General features: G+C 41.7%; 1 non-coding gene across 1 annotated transcript; it reads left to right on the forward strand.

Moving 5' to 3' along the window:
* Positions 1-11,630: 11,630 nt before the first annotated feature.
* trnak-uuu (transfer RNA lysine (anticodon UUU)) lies at positions 11,631-11,703 on the forward strand. The gene has a single exon. It is a non-coding gene; the product is annotated as a tRNA-Lys (tRNA).
* Positions 11,704-12,153: the final 450 nt, after the last annotated feature.

A 12,153-nucleotide genomic window follows, 5' to 3' on the forward strand; every position in this document is an offset into this window, starting at 1 on the left:
TTCATTTTGTGAAATATGCTTATAAGTTTTCTTCCTGAGAGTTACATGAAAAAACCAATATCACTCTCGTGCCTGTACGCGAAATGTGAAGCTTGAACCGGGAGACGGTTAGCTTGGCTTAGCATTGACTTTTTTGGTTGACTCTTCCTGGAGTCTCAGCTGATTGACTGGCAACCTCGTGGTGACGACAAGAGTCCAGGAAGTAACTGATCTCAGCCAAGAAACTGTCCAGCACATAACCCCCTGTAAAACCATAAAATCGATTTTACATTTATGTTTTTGTATGGATTAAACAGGTTAATTAGTGAGTTTTAGAGGTGCTGGAGGGTTTGTTTTACCTTCAGATAGAGTAATAGTATTATCATAAAAGCTATACTTTCCATGTCAGAATCAGAATCAGAAGTACTTTATTGATCCCCGGGGGGGAAATTGTACAGTACTGGTGCTCCCATTCAAGAAAGAAAGTAGAAAGTAGAACTAAAAGTATGTACAAAATATAAAAATAAGAAATAGAAAATAAAAAATATACACATTTACAGTATTTAAGTGAAAAATAAAAGTAAAAAATGTATACAATAACAATGTATATATATACATATACACACACATATACATATATACACACACACACACATATACATATATATATACATATATGTATGTATTGCACTGTTGTGTATGACTGTATATGTATTGCCCTGAAAATTTTAAGAATAAATAATAAGCATGTGTAGGAGCAGGTCCAGATTTTCAGTCTGTTTCTTCTGAGTGTCAGTGACACTCAGAGGGAGGAGTTGAACAGTTTGATGGCCACAGGCAGGAATGATTTCCGGAGGAATGAGTCTCCCACTGAAGCTGCTCTTTTGCCTGACCAGTATGTCATGGAGAGGATGTGAGACATTGTCCAAGATGAACAGCATCCTCCTCTCTGACACCACCGTCAGAGAGTCCAGCTCCACCCCCACAACGTCACTGGCCTTGCCATGGGCCAGAGCTGCTCCAGGATGAGTCTCTCCAGGGTCTCCATGATGTGGGAGGTCAGTGTCACGGGTCTGTAGTCCTTGGAGCCACTGGGACGCGGCGTCTTCGGCACAGGAACGAGGCAGGACGTCTTCCACAGCACGGGGACCCTCTGAAGACTCAGGCTCATGTTTAAGACGTGGTGAAGTACTCCACATAGCTGGGGGGCACAGGCTTTAAGCACCCTGGGGCTGACACCATCAGGGCCTGCAGCCTTGCTTGAGTGGAGTCTCATCAGCTGTCTCCTAACATGGTGGGGGAGGGGTGAAGTCGTCAGATTGAAGAGTGCTGTCAGCCTGGGGACTGGGGAATGAGGCGTGAGGAAACCTCTCACAGGAGGGTGGGGGGCTGTGAGGAGCAGGAGGGGGGAGTGGAATAGGTGAAGGTTGGAGGCAGACAGCAGAAGAGTCGGGGGGGGGGGGGGGGGGGGGCAGATTCAGTTTGTTGGCCCGGTCCACACTGCCTCTCAGCTCCTCTGTTGTTGGTCGGCCTGAAACCAGTGATGGTCCTCATTCCACTCCAGACCTCTCTGATGTTGTTCTGCTGGAGTTTCCACTCCAGCTTCCTCTTGTACTTCTCCTTAGCCTCCCTGATCTTCACCTTCAGTTCCCCCTGGATTGTTCTCACCTCCTCCCTGTTGCCAGCTCTGAAAGCCCTCTTCTTTTTCTTCAAAAGTCAGTATCTTAAAAAGTACTGAGTTAAATAAAAGGAATAAAGGAGAAAAGTAAAAAAAAAAACCAAGAAAACAAACAGGAGCGACTGTAACAGGCTGCATGCACGGCCGGCTCATGCACACATTTCATCACTGTACAACCAATTCATTTTCAGTTGTCTTTGCCTATAATGTATCATATTACTATAACATGAGTTTCTACCTATCTAATGCCAAAATACATTTTCATATTTCATAGCAAAGTAATAGGATCATAATTGTCCCAATATTTCATGATATGGTGTCTAATCTACTGCTCACCTCTCCATCAGGAGGGAACAATGAGCATCTCAATTTCTAATAGCTGTGAATGATTCACTCCCAACATAAGAAAGTCTATTTTCGGAATAACAAGAGGGAGGAGGGAAAGAATCAGAGATTCTTCTCCCAGTTATTGAATAATTTACAGACCTTGCCAGTGTACTCATTAAGGCTCTACAGTAGGCAGACAACGGGGGGTGGGGGGGGGGGGGGGGGGGGGGGCGGGTGCTGTCAAATGGAGAGGGAGAGAGAAAAAAGAAGGATTGGCTATTTGGTAAGATGGCCGTGAGGAGAGAGAAGGAGAGAGAGCAAGGGGGATGTTAAATACATGAGAAGAAAGAGAAGGAGAACAGAAAATACTGGCATATCAAGGGAGATAGAGGGAAAAAAATAGTTTCCGTCAGTGTCATGATTAAAAGATTTATGGGAGTTGAAGGGGAGGGGGGCTGACTCTTCCCAGCCATTCTTCCTTTTGTCTTCTTTGAACTTGGGATGTGTCGACAGGCTAAGGGAGTTTGGTTAAACCCGACTGATCGCAGATATGAGGTGCTGCTTGGTCTTTGAATTAGCGGGTCCCAGAACACACTCAGAGGGGAGACAGAGAAAGGCAGAACGAGGGAGGTGGGGAGGGAGTGGAGGCACGAGGGATCGGAGGGCGGTTGAGGAAAAAGGTGGAAAACAGAAGGGTGGAGTAAGAGAGAGAGAGAGAGAGAGAGAGAGAGAGAGTAGATAGATAGATAGATAAATGAGGATGTGAGGAGTTGTTGGTGGGGGTGGGTGGGTGAGAAAAGCTTTTACTGGAAGATTGTGATGCACTATCCCATGATCTTCTTTGTCATTCTCTACCAGCTGAGACAAGGCAGAGGGATTGGCAAGCTATAACACAACAGAAATGTAGAGGCGGGGGGGCAACTGTCATTAGTCGAGTCCACATAAAAGTGCAGATGAAATGCCAACACTCTGGGCCTAAATTACCTCTGAGAGTTAACTGTTAATGTGACTGTTGCTGCTCTGCTCTCACACCATGCGTTCAGTGTGTCATAAGAGGATTTTCCATGTTCCCGTCCCTCTTCTTCCTCTTCTCCTACTCCAGTAGCTCTGTGTTCATGCTCTGTTCCACAGCTCAGCACATATACTGTAAAATATGGATCACCCGGATCATGACAAACCACCATGTATCTCCCTTTCTCTGTGTGTATCCCTGAATATTTCATAAATGGCACACAGCAGATGTTGTTGTATAGCGCATCAATATTTGATGCACTCTCTTTCTCCCTTTCTGATATTTTGTATTCCAGTGACATTGGCGACGGCATTCATGTTGGCCTAACAGCCACTGTGGTTTTGACTATTATGAGGCATTAGGTTTGAGCCGTGTTCTGCTCGCTAGTTAATGGAGGAAACAAGTCACAACATTGTGCAAACGATAACGGGATGATCAGTGTGCCTGTTTGCAGGTGGCTAATTAGAAAAGGCTTGCTCTTTTTTCCCCCCCCGATCCCTCATTCCAGCGTGTCATAATTCTCAATGAGCCTCTTTTAACTGCACCCTAACAGCGTTGATAAATTTCATCAGAAATTACAGTGGAGGTTGCTAGGAAAGCATTTGCATAATACACAAATTGTAGAGCGCTTTTTGAGTCACCCAGATGAATGGATCTAAGTTGGCAGAGCGACTGGCTATGAATGAACATGAGGTAAGATTGAAACATATTTCCAAATGTCAAACTATTCCGATTTTCTCAGCCTGCCTGGGCGTGATGCGTAAACTATATTTGTCAACACTATCACATATGCCCTGGCATGTTCTTACGCCACACACTGCTTGTTTTGGATTAATACAGATTAAGAAAGGGGGGGAAAAAAAATCCCAATATAATCTGGATTACCAGCAGCCTCATCCCCCTCTGGCCATGGCAATTCCCTGGAGAGTCAAAAGCCTGTGTGCAATGGCATTTTCTTTGACCCATTTGCAGCAGTGGTGGTATTGCGGGGTGAAATATGGAATATGAATGAGTGCCTCCTCCCTTAAGAGCTTCCATTAGAGATCACTTAAGGGGCCCTGGTCCATTATTGAGAGGTTGCAGGGGGTGTGAAGCAGCTCTCTTTGAAGTCAAAAGTGGTGGTGAAGTACATGCATTAGTTGGAGTATGGCATCTCTGTATCATTATGATAAATGTGTATCTAAAAATGTGAATGGCTGACAATAACTATCATTTACTAATTAGATTTATATCTGCATTTCACATTGAGTTAGATACCAGGAGTGTGGTGCACAGACAGAAAGATAGACAGTGTAAATTGTAAATTAATACTAAAGCTAATTTCAATATTCTCTGTGAAAAGGAGTGTGTCTCTGCTGTACTGATATGTGCCTCTCTGCTCTGAAAGCATTCTCTGGCCTTTCCCCTCTCCCCCCACACACGCGTGTCGAACTGGCAGCCAATTCTCACGGGAGGAGCTGTTACATAGCATCTAAGAGGTTATTAAGGCTACTGTGTCTGGGGGAGGATGAGCTGAAACTGCAAAGACGACCAGAAGGCAGCAGCAAAATGGCCTCTTTTGACAGGGCGCTGTTCTTCTTAGAGTACAGCAAATCTAGCTTCAGGTGCATTGTGGTCCATAATAGTTCTAACCAATAAGCCAGTAGTTTGTGGTGTGTGTGTGTGTGTGTGTGTGTGTGTGTGTGTGTGTGTGTGTGTGTGTGTGTGTGGATGTGTGTGTGATTTGCCTCGGGGAAAAAAGGGATTTCTGCTCTGTATTTGATTTCCATGCCTGTGATCATTACATTTTCTTGTTGGTGGGGATCAGCTTAATCCCTCCTCCTGGTGCGCATTTCATTCTGTCACAGTGAATCAAACACATTCATTTTCTTTATCTGACAATAGATGGCGCAAGCTAGGGCTCAGAACATGTTCGTTCACGGAGGTTGTCTCCATCTCTGCCAAGTCAGCTGCACAATTTAAGAGAAAGCAATAAATAAACTGAGGCGATTTTGCATGGGCTTCATAGTGATTCGGTGTTAGTATTGTGGACTCAAAAGACTTGAATGTCAACCCTGAAATACATGTCAAACAATGACAAATAAAAATGAAATATAATAATAAAGTAAGTATAGAGGATATAATAATGTAATATATTCAAAAGTAAATAAGTTTGTCAATGAGTGTGAACATACGATATAAACATTTGTTTTGTGGCGGGTTGATACGGGGTTTGAGAGGAAAATCAATGTACAGTAAACATGTATAGTTTGACCCTGAATGCCCCATCAACAGTTGTTTCATCATCCTCCCCTCCAGCTGCAGATATCCTTGATCTGTAACGGAGCTCACTTCAGCAGGAGAGTGGCCTCTGCTATCATAGCCCCCAGCAAACTGCCTCAATAACAGTGTGAACTACTTTTGATATAATTGGTTTATATGTCTCCAGTGACAATATGTCTGCACGTTGCAATACAATCTCTCTTCTCCCTTTCTTTTTAACAGTTAGACTCACTTCTTCATAGTTCAACATTTTGTGAAATATGCTTGCAAATTGTTTTCTAAAAATAAATACCACTCTCATGTCTGTACGCTAAATATGAAGCTAGAGCCGAGAGATGGTTATCTTAGCTTAGCTTTGAGTTGACTGTTTCTTGGTCAGGACTTCCTGGAGTCTCGGTTGGTTAACCTCATGGTGACGAAAGAGTCAACCAAGTAGTACACATAACTAGTACAGTACACATAACTGCCTGTAAAACAAAAAAAACAGTCTAGAGAAGAAGATAGATATAAGAAGTTGCTTCATTATGGTTTGATGAAGGATGTTGTCAATTTCCATTTCATGTTTACACCCTAGTAATTTTAAAAATTACAAATAAGGAACAGGGCATTTGACAAAAGAACATTTAAAAAACTAAATTCCATCTTGAGCAACCTAGAGATAATTACTTTCAGCAATATTTATGGTAATGAACTTGTGGTTATGTATAATTCAGTGTCATTTAGTCTTCTAATAGAGGTCCAGGGTTGTCCTGTGAGTGACTGTGCTGACATGAAGTAATTGCTTTATTAAAAGAGAAGAAAAAAAGCATCTAATGATGATAGCTAGATAGAGAGATTTATTATTCATCACAAGGCTGTTATTTGCACATATCCAAATGTGGAATTTATCTTCAGAGGTAGAGGCAGTATTTATGCACAATGTGGACAGACCACGGAAATCATACACAGACTGCAAATGAACTGTACAAGATGTTGTATTGACTGTAGGTCCTCACATTTATTAATATTTGAAAGCAATATACTGTTAGGTTCATCCTCTTCGCACCATGACTGGCTGTACAAAATTTCGTGGCGATCCATGTGATAGCTGTTGAAACATTGCACTATGAGCTGCAAATGTGAACCTCATGGTGGCACTAGAGAAAAGGTCAGAGGATCACCAAAGTCAGTAGGATTCATCCTCTAGGGACCATTGTTTTTGTACAAAAATTTCATGGCAATCCATCATACAGTTGTGGAGATATTTCAAACTGGACCAAAGTGGTAGACCGACGGACCCAACATCGTCGTCCCTAGAGCCATGTTGCTAGCATGGCTAAAAACACCTGATCAGTTTACGTTTTGTAAGCAAATGTTTCTTGCTAACCCAGGATGACAAAAAGCTAGTGCCAAACTAGAGGAAAATGGATGAAAACCACATTGCAAATAGGGATGTTCGAGAGATGCAGATGAGAACATTTTTGAAAAGAAGGAAAAACAAAACTGCACAAGCAACAGAAGGGCACCTTGTGTTTTGAGTTAAATTGCTATACTCTCACAACATATTGAAGAAAGAAACTTTTGTCAGGGAAGTTGACAGCTGGAAGGCAGTTTAATTAATGAGACCACTCACGGTTTCACTTTGTCTCTTGTCGTATCACAAACTGTATGGTACAAATTAACTAACACAGCCTGTGGACAAATCTGTGTGACACCTCCAGAAGGCTTGGCATAATTGGAACAAAGACAATCCTGAATTGATTCCAGTAGTGTCTTGCTTTTGTAACCTTTCATCCGCTGGAGACGATTTCTCCATCGATACTCTTCGAGAAACCTGTATATAATTGATTATGTTCTGTGGTAGCATTTGTTGATGCAAGTTCTGTGTGAGTTTCAGTGAACTTCTCCGAAACTGCAAGCCAAAGTAGCCTATTAATACTGTAGATACAAAAACAAAGTTTTCTGTTTTGAGAATATGGGTCAAATGACGCATACATACACACACACACACACACACACACTATCTATACCTTTTTAAGATTTTTTACAGGCTGTTGAACAAGTTTACAATTTTACCCTTTTCACCATCTAAATTTAGCTTGTTAGCAAGCTAACATTTGCTATTTAGCACTAAAGACATAGTGCAGCTGAGGCTGATGGGAATGTCATTATTTTGCAGGTACAGGACAAATTAAAATATTGGCCAGATAATGAAGCTAGATAAAAGGTCAGGGCAAGTTATTACTATTCATCCTGAGGGGACGTGAATGTGTGTACCAAATGTAATGGCAATCCATCCAATAGTTGCTGAGACATTTGAGTCTCTACCAAACTGGTGGACACACCGACTGACTGACGGACAATCCCTTTAGAGCCACACTGCTAGCCGCTAGCGTTGCTAAAAATGCACACATGACTAAAATGAATATATTTGGACACACATTTGGGACACTGTATGAATACCGTTGCTTATTACAACACCTTTCTTTACAATGTTTCAGTAGAACAGCATTGGGCCAGTTGAACAAATCCAGTAACAAAATATTATATACATTTCAGTCCTTCAAAAGCTTAGCAAACTGTCTAAGGCATAGACTGTACTGTGTATGCACTCTGTAAGGTCTTGCTTTTAGCCCAGTGCATGATGGGATATGTGCCATTCCTCACTCCGAACCCCCCTGACCTTGAATATAAATAGGTATGGTCACAGTTAGGTTTCACTATAGAATTTAGACCGGTGTCAATACTGTGAATTGCCCTCCAGCTGAGGTTGTTGTGTTTCTGCACTGTTCAAGACTGTTTGTCCCTCAAGTGTCTATGACCCTGGCCGAACTTTAGTTCTGTGCAACGTTCACAAGGAGTAAAATATGGTGTTTCCTCTGCTGCTTGCAATTGTGCATTCAACAACGTGTATTGCAATTAATGAGTACAGTAGCACTGTATTGCTGTCTGTCTGACCCCCATTATCTACCCCATGTCTGTTATCCTTTCCATTACTCATCCTGCTCTTATTCCTTTTTACACCAACCCTAAAATGAGAGAGCTCATATTTGTTACTACTGTTTTAACACCTTAAAAATGTATGTTTGTAACTGTGAGGAGCCAGTTTGGCTGAGTGATGGTTTTGCATTAAATGGCAGTGCTTTCCATGTCAACAAAAGGGATCAAGATATCTTTTTAATAAGGAGTGTTCCGCTTAGTGTGTTTGTTTTTTGTAATATTCTGAATACAAGCCGAAGCATTGGTTTTTGGATTAATGGTTTGGTATTTGATTTTGTAGGCACATTTTCTTCGGTAGGTACATACTGGTGGCTTGTTGAGTTATTACCCTTGCTTTTATTACTGGAATTATAATCCTGTCTGTGACTCTCATCTGTCCTTTTAACAGATTAAGACAGATTTTGAAGGTACCATGTGGAGTTTTCGTTGTAAACCAAGGAAGTTTTGATTACACTTGTTTCTCACCAAAACACATTTAGTTTCCCCTGAAGGTGTAATAAAACATTTCCAAAGCCTTTTCCTGAATATTTTAAAACCTACATTGTTTACTCTTCCTCTCTTCTTTTATTGGTGTATTTCCACCGTTTACAGCACATTGCCGCAACAATAGAATTGTTTTTTACATCGCCCCCGTGCTTGTGATGTGCCTGTGTGTCCTTGTGCACATAATAGTAAAGCACAGTACAAACAATAAAGGCACTAGCTCATCAAAACATCACTGCACAGCACAACTAGAGGTCAAAAACTCCACAGGGTGCCTTTAAAAGAGCAAGAAAATTGAAAAAGGCTGTCAAAGCTACACTAATATGGGCCAGTAAATCGGAAGGATGGCACTTGTGTATCTTTCTTGACTCTTGGATGTTGTTAGTAATGTTTTTTCCCCAGTTCAATTAAAGTGAATGTTTACCAGGTACAAAATAACAGCAATTCATAGCTGTAGAGCAGACATTTTGTTTAGAGTTGACATAATGGGGGGTTCTCTTCTGTCAGATGTATATATGGATGTATGGATGAAAATGGGATTTGCTATGTGGATGAAACAAAGGCTTCTGCTTCTGTTTGTATCAAACCGAGCTGATGTTTTGTAGGATGCTCAGCTGAGCAGGAAGGCTCAGTCAGCAGGGTTCTCCTGGTGCTCCTCTCAGCCTGCTTGCCTTTCGTCTCTCCTGCCTACCAGACTGACACCTAAAGTGGCACTAATTGGCATGGGCTCTGACAGCTATCCAGTGTGCTTGCGAAACTTTTAATGACACGCCTTACACCCAACAGCATCCAGACTATCTTCCCTGTTACGGGGAGCCTGTAAAAATATATTCAAGCTGTGCATGCTCACTGGCAGTATGTTCCCTCTTGCTTTCCCTTTCTTTTGCTCTTTCTTTCTCCCTCTTGCACAAATACAGACACACCAGCCTACACTAACACACACTCACTAATGTAATGTTACCCATTGAAGCACAGATGGGTGCTGTCTGGCAGAGATGACGCATAGACCTAATCATTTATTTCTCTAACTTCTGGACTTCTGGAATATGAATTATGCATGTATAAAATGGGCTAAAATACAGCACATGCTTATGAAATGCAATTAAACTGTTATTTTGTAGCGTATGCAATATAATCTGTATTACCTCCTTTTTTTGTGTATGGACCATAAAGCCTAATCTGTCTTTATATTCCTCTAAAAGCCTTAATCCATATTTTAAGGTTCCTTTCTTGAAAGGATTTGAGCACGTTAGAGGAGAATACCTAATTTATCTTCTATAATATTATATTTAAAAGAATTCGCTCTGCAAATGCAGATGGCATTCATCATTAATCATGTGCAGGCTTACTTAGGCATGTGCATACAGGCACATTAACACACAAACAAGGACGCACAGATGCAGACTCAAGCACACAAATACATGCTGAAGCACATACGAGTGGAAACCCAGAGAAGGCAAATATAAAAAGAGACAGACTTGGCCTAATTATTTCTTGCTCTTTCTTCCTCTGTCAGTTTCCTTTTCTAATACTCCCGTCGCCTTTAATCTAGCTTTCACACTCCCACATTCTCAATATCACCCTCAAAGTGTTAGCACTCTGCAGCACTCTCCCTGTGTCAGTCACTTAAGCCTCTCACAGCTACTCACACTTTTCTTTCTTTCGTCTGACGCGTGCATAGTGAGGCAGAAAGCTTTTCAGTGAGATAGAAAGTTTTGGGCTGGACATTTAATCCAGCCAGCAAAAGGCTGACGCCTGGGCCGCACCCCCTACCTATTTCGGCAACCATGTTAACAGGTTAGAGCAACCAGGTGCAGCTGCAGCGACACCTCATCTAGAGATAGGGTGTGTCTTTTCGCGGTTCTCAGCAAAAATAGACAGAGCAATGATGAAAATGATCTGTTGATAGTCATACTGATATCATACCAGCCACATTACACCTTTCTCTACAGTTTCATTATCTGTATCTGTAGAATATGTCACAGACACGAAAAAAATGTAAATATTTTAACTCAACACTTACAATTGAGTAAACTAACCTTAAACATTTTCTGTCTAAACTAAATATGAATTAAATGTATAATGAAATGAAACATTCTATTATTGATGGCCATTAGAAAAGGCAAACTTAATGTAGACAGATAGGGCTTGGCAGTAGTCTGTGTGGACACCTCATGTGTGCGAGCCGCAGCAGTACAGCGAGGTGGATGTCACACACAGGTAGAAGTAGGCGGTGTGGCCCAGGCGTTAGGATGCTATCTCAAATATTTCCTCTTCCCGTCCTCCCCGTGGACAACAGCAGAATATGTGTCTAGCGTACGCTGTAGCATTTCTCCACATGGGGACTGAGTTTCTGTTTACTTATGCTCCGCTATATATGAGGGTACACATCATTTCGGCTCATGAGATGGGGATTGTTGCAGGAGAGGCAGACAGGAATAACCACTGCAGGGGAAACCGAACAGAGAGAGAGAATAAGAGCAAAAACACAAGAGGGAGAGAAGAGAGGATGATGGAAGAGAAACAAGAGGTCTTCAATCCACCACAGGTGCTTAAATTACCTCCTCCCTCTCACAGCTGGCCTTGGTTCAATCCCCAACAAATATGAGCAGCTGGAAATTGTGAGGTTACACCATCTCTCTCTCTCTCAGTCTCTCGTCTTTACATTAAGCCCGCTCTTACTGCCATGAAGTCCCTGAAGATGGGAATGGGAAGTAAAGAGCTGTCTCAGCAGGGTCACCTTGTGGTCGCTTTGTATCAGCTGGGGGTAAACAAGCCATTTTACTGTACTGAGTTCAGCTAGCAAGTATTCAGGTCTTTTACTATAAGTAAAAAAAATCAGCATTCATGCAGAAAAAGATCCCCTATTAGTCTGATACTGTTATATTATTATATTATTGCTCAATTGAAGCCTGGGTAGCTCAGTCGGTAGAGCATCAGACTTTTAATCTGAGGGTCCAGGGTTCAAGTCCCTGTTCAGGCGTCCAATTTGTTCTGTTATTTTCCCCCCAGGGATCAATAAAGCACTTCTGATTATATTACTGGATTATTGTTACTGATGCATCAACATGTAAGAAGCATTTGTAGCTGGTGGAGGTAGAACTATTTCTATGTAACATTACTGATGGATATTCTAATCTATAGCAATGCATTATGTATTAATCTTAATCTGGTGGAGTAAAAAATACTTGCCCTTGAAATCTAGGGAAGTATTAAGTATCATAAAATGGAAACAAATACGCCCATATGTATCGCAATAAATTGTCATTTGATGCATTACCGATGACCAGGTACAAGTGTGCCAGACAGAAGGATAAGGCTGGCATTACTCTATACTTTTCTTATTGTCAACAAATCCCAGGAAAAGACCAAAACCGACAATGCCTTAGTCTGTTTCTCAATACTTTCCAACATCTCCACCCTGTCTGTGGTA

This window comes from Enoplosus armatus, chromosome 18 (genome assembly GCF_043641665.1).
Source record: "Enoplosus armatus isolate fEnoArm2 chromosome 18, fEnoArm2.hap1, whole genome shotgun sequence".
Taxonomy (NCBI): Eukaryota; Metazoa; Chordata; class Actinopteri; order Centrarchiformes; family Enoplosidae; genus Enoplosus; species Enoplosus armatus.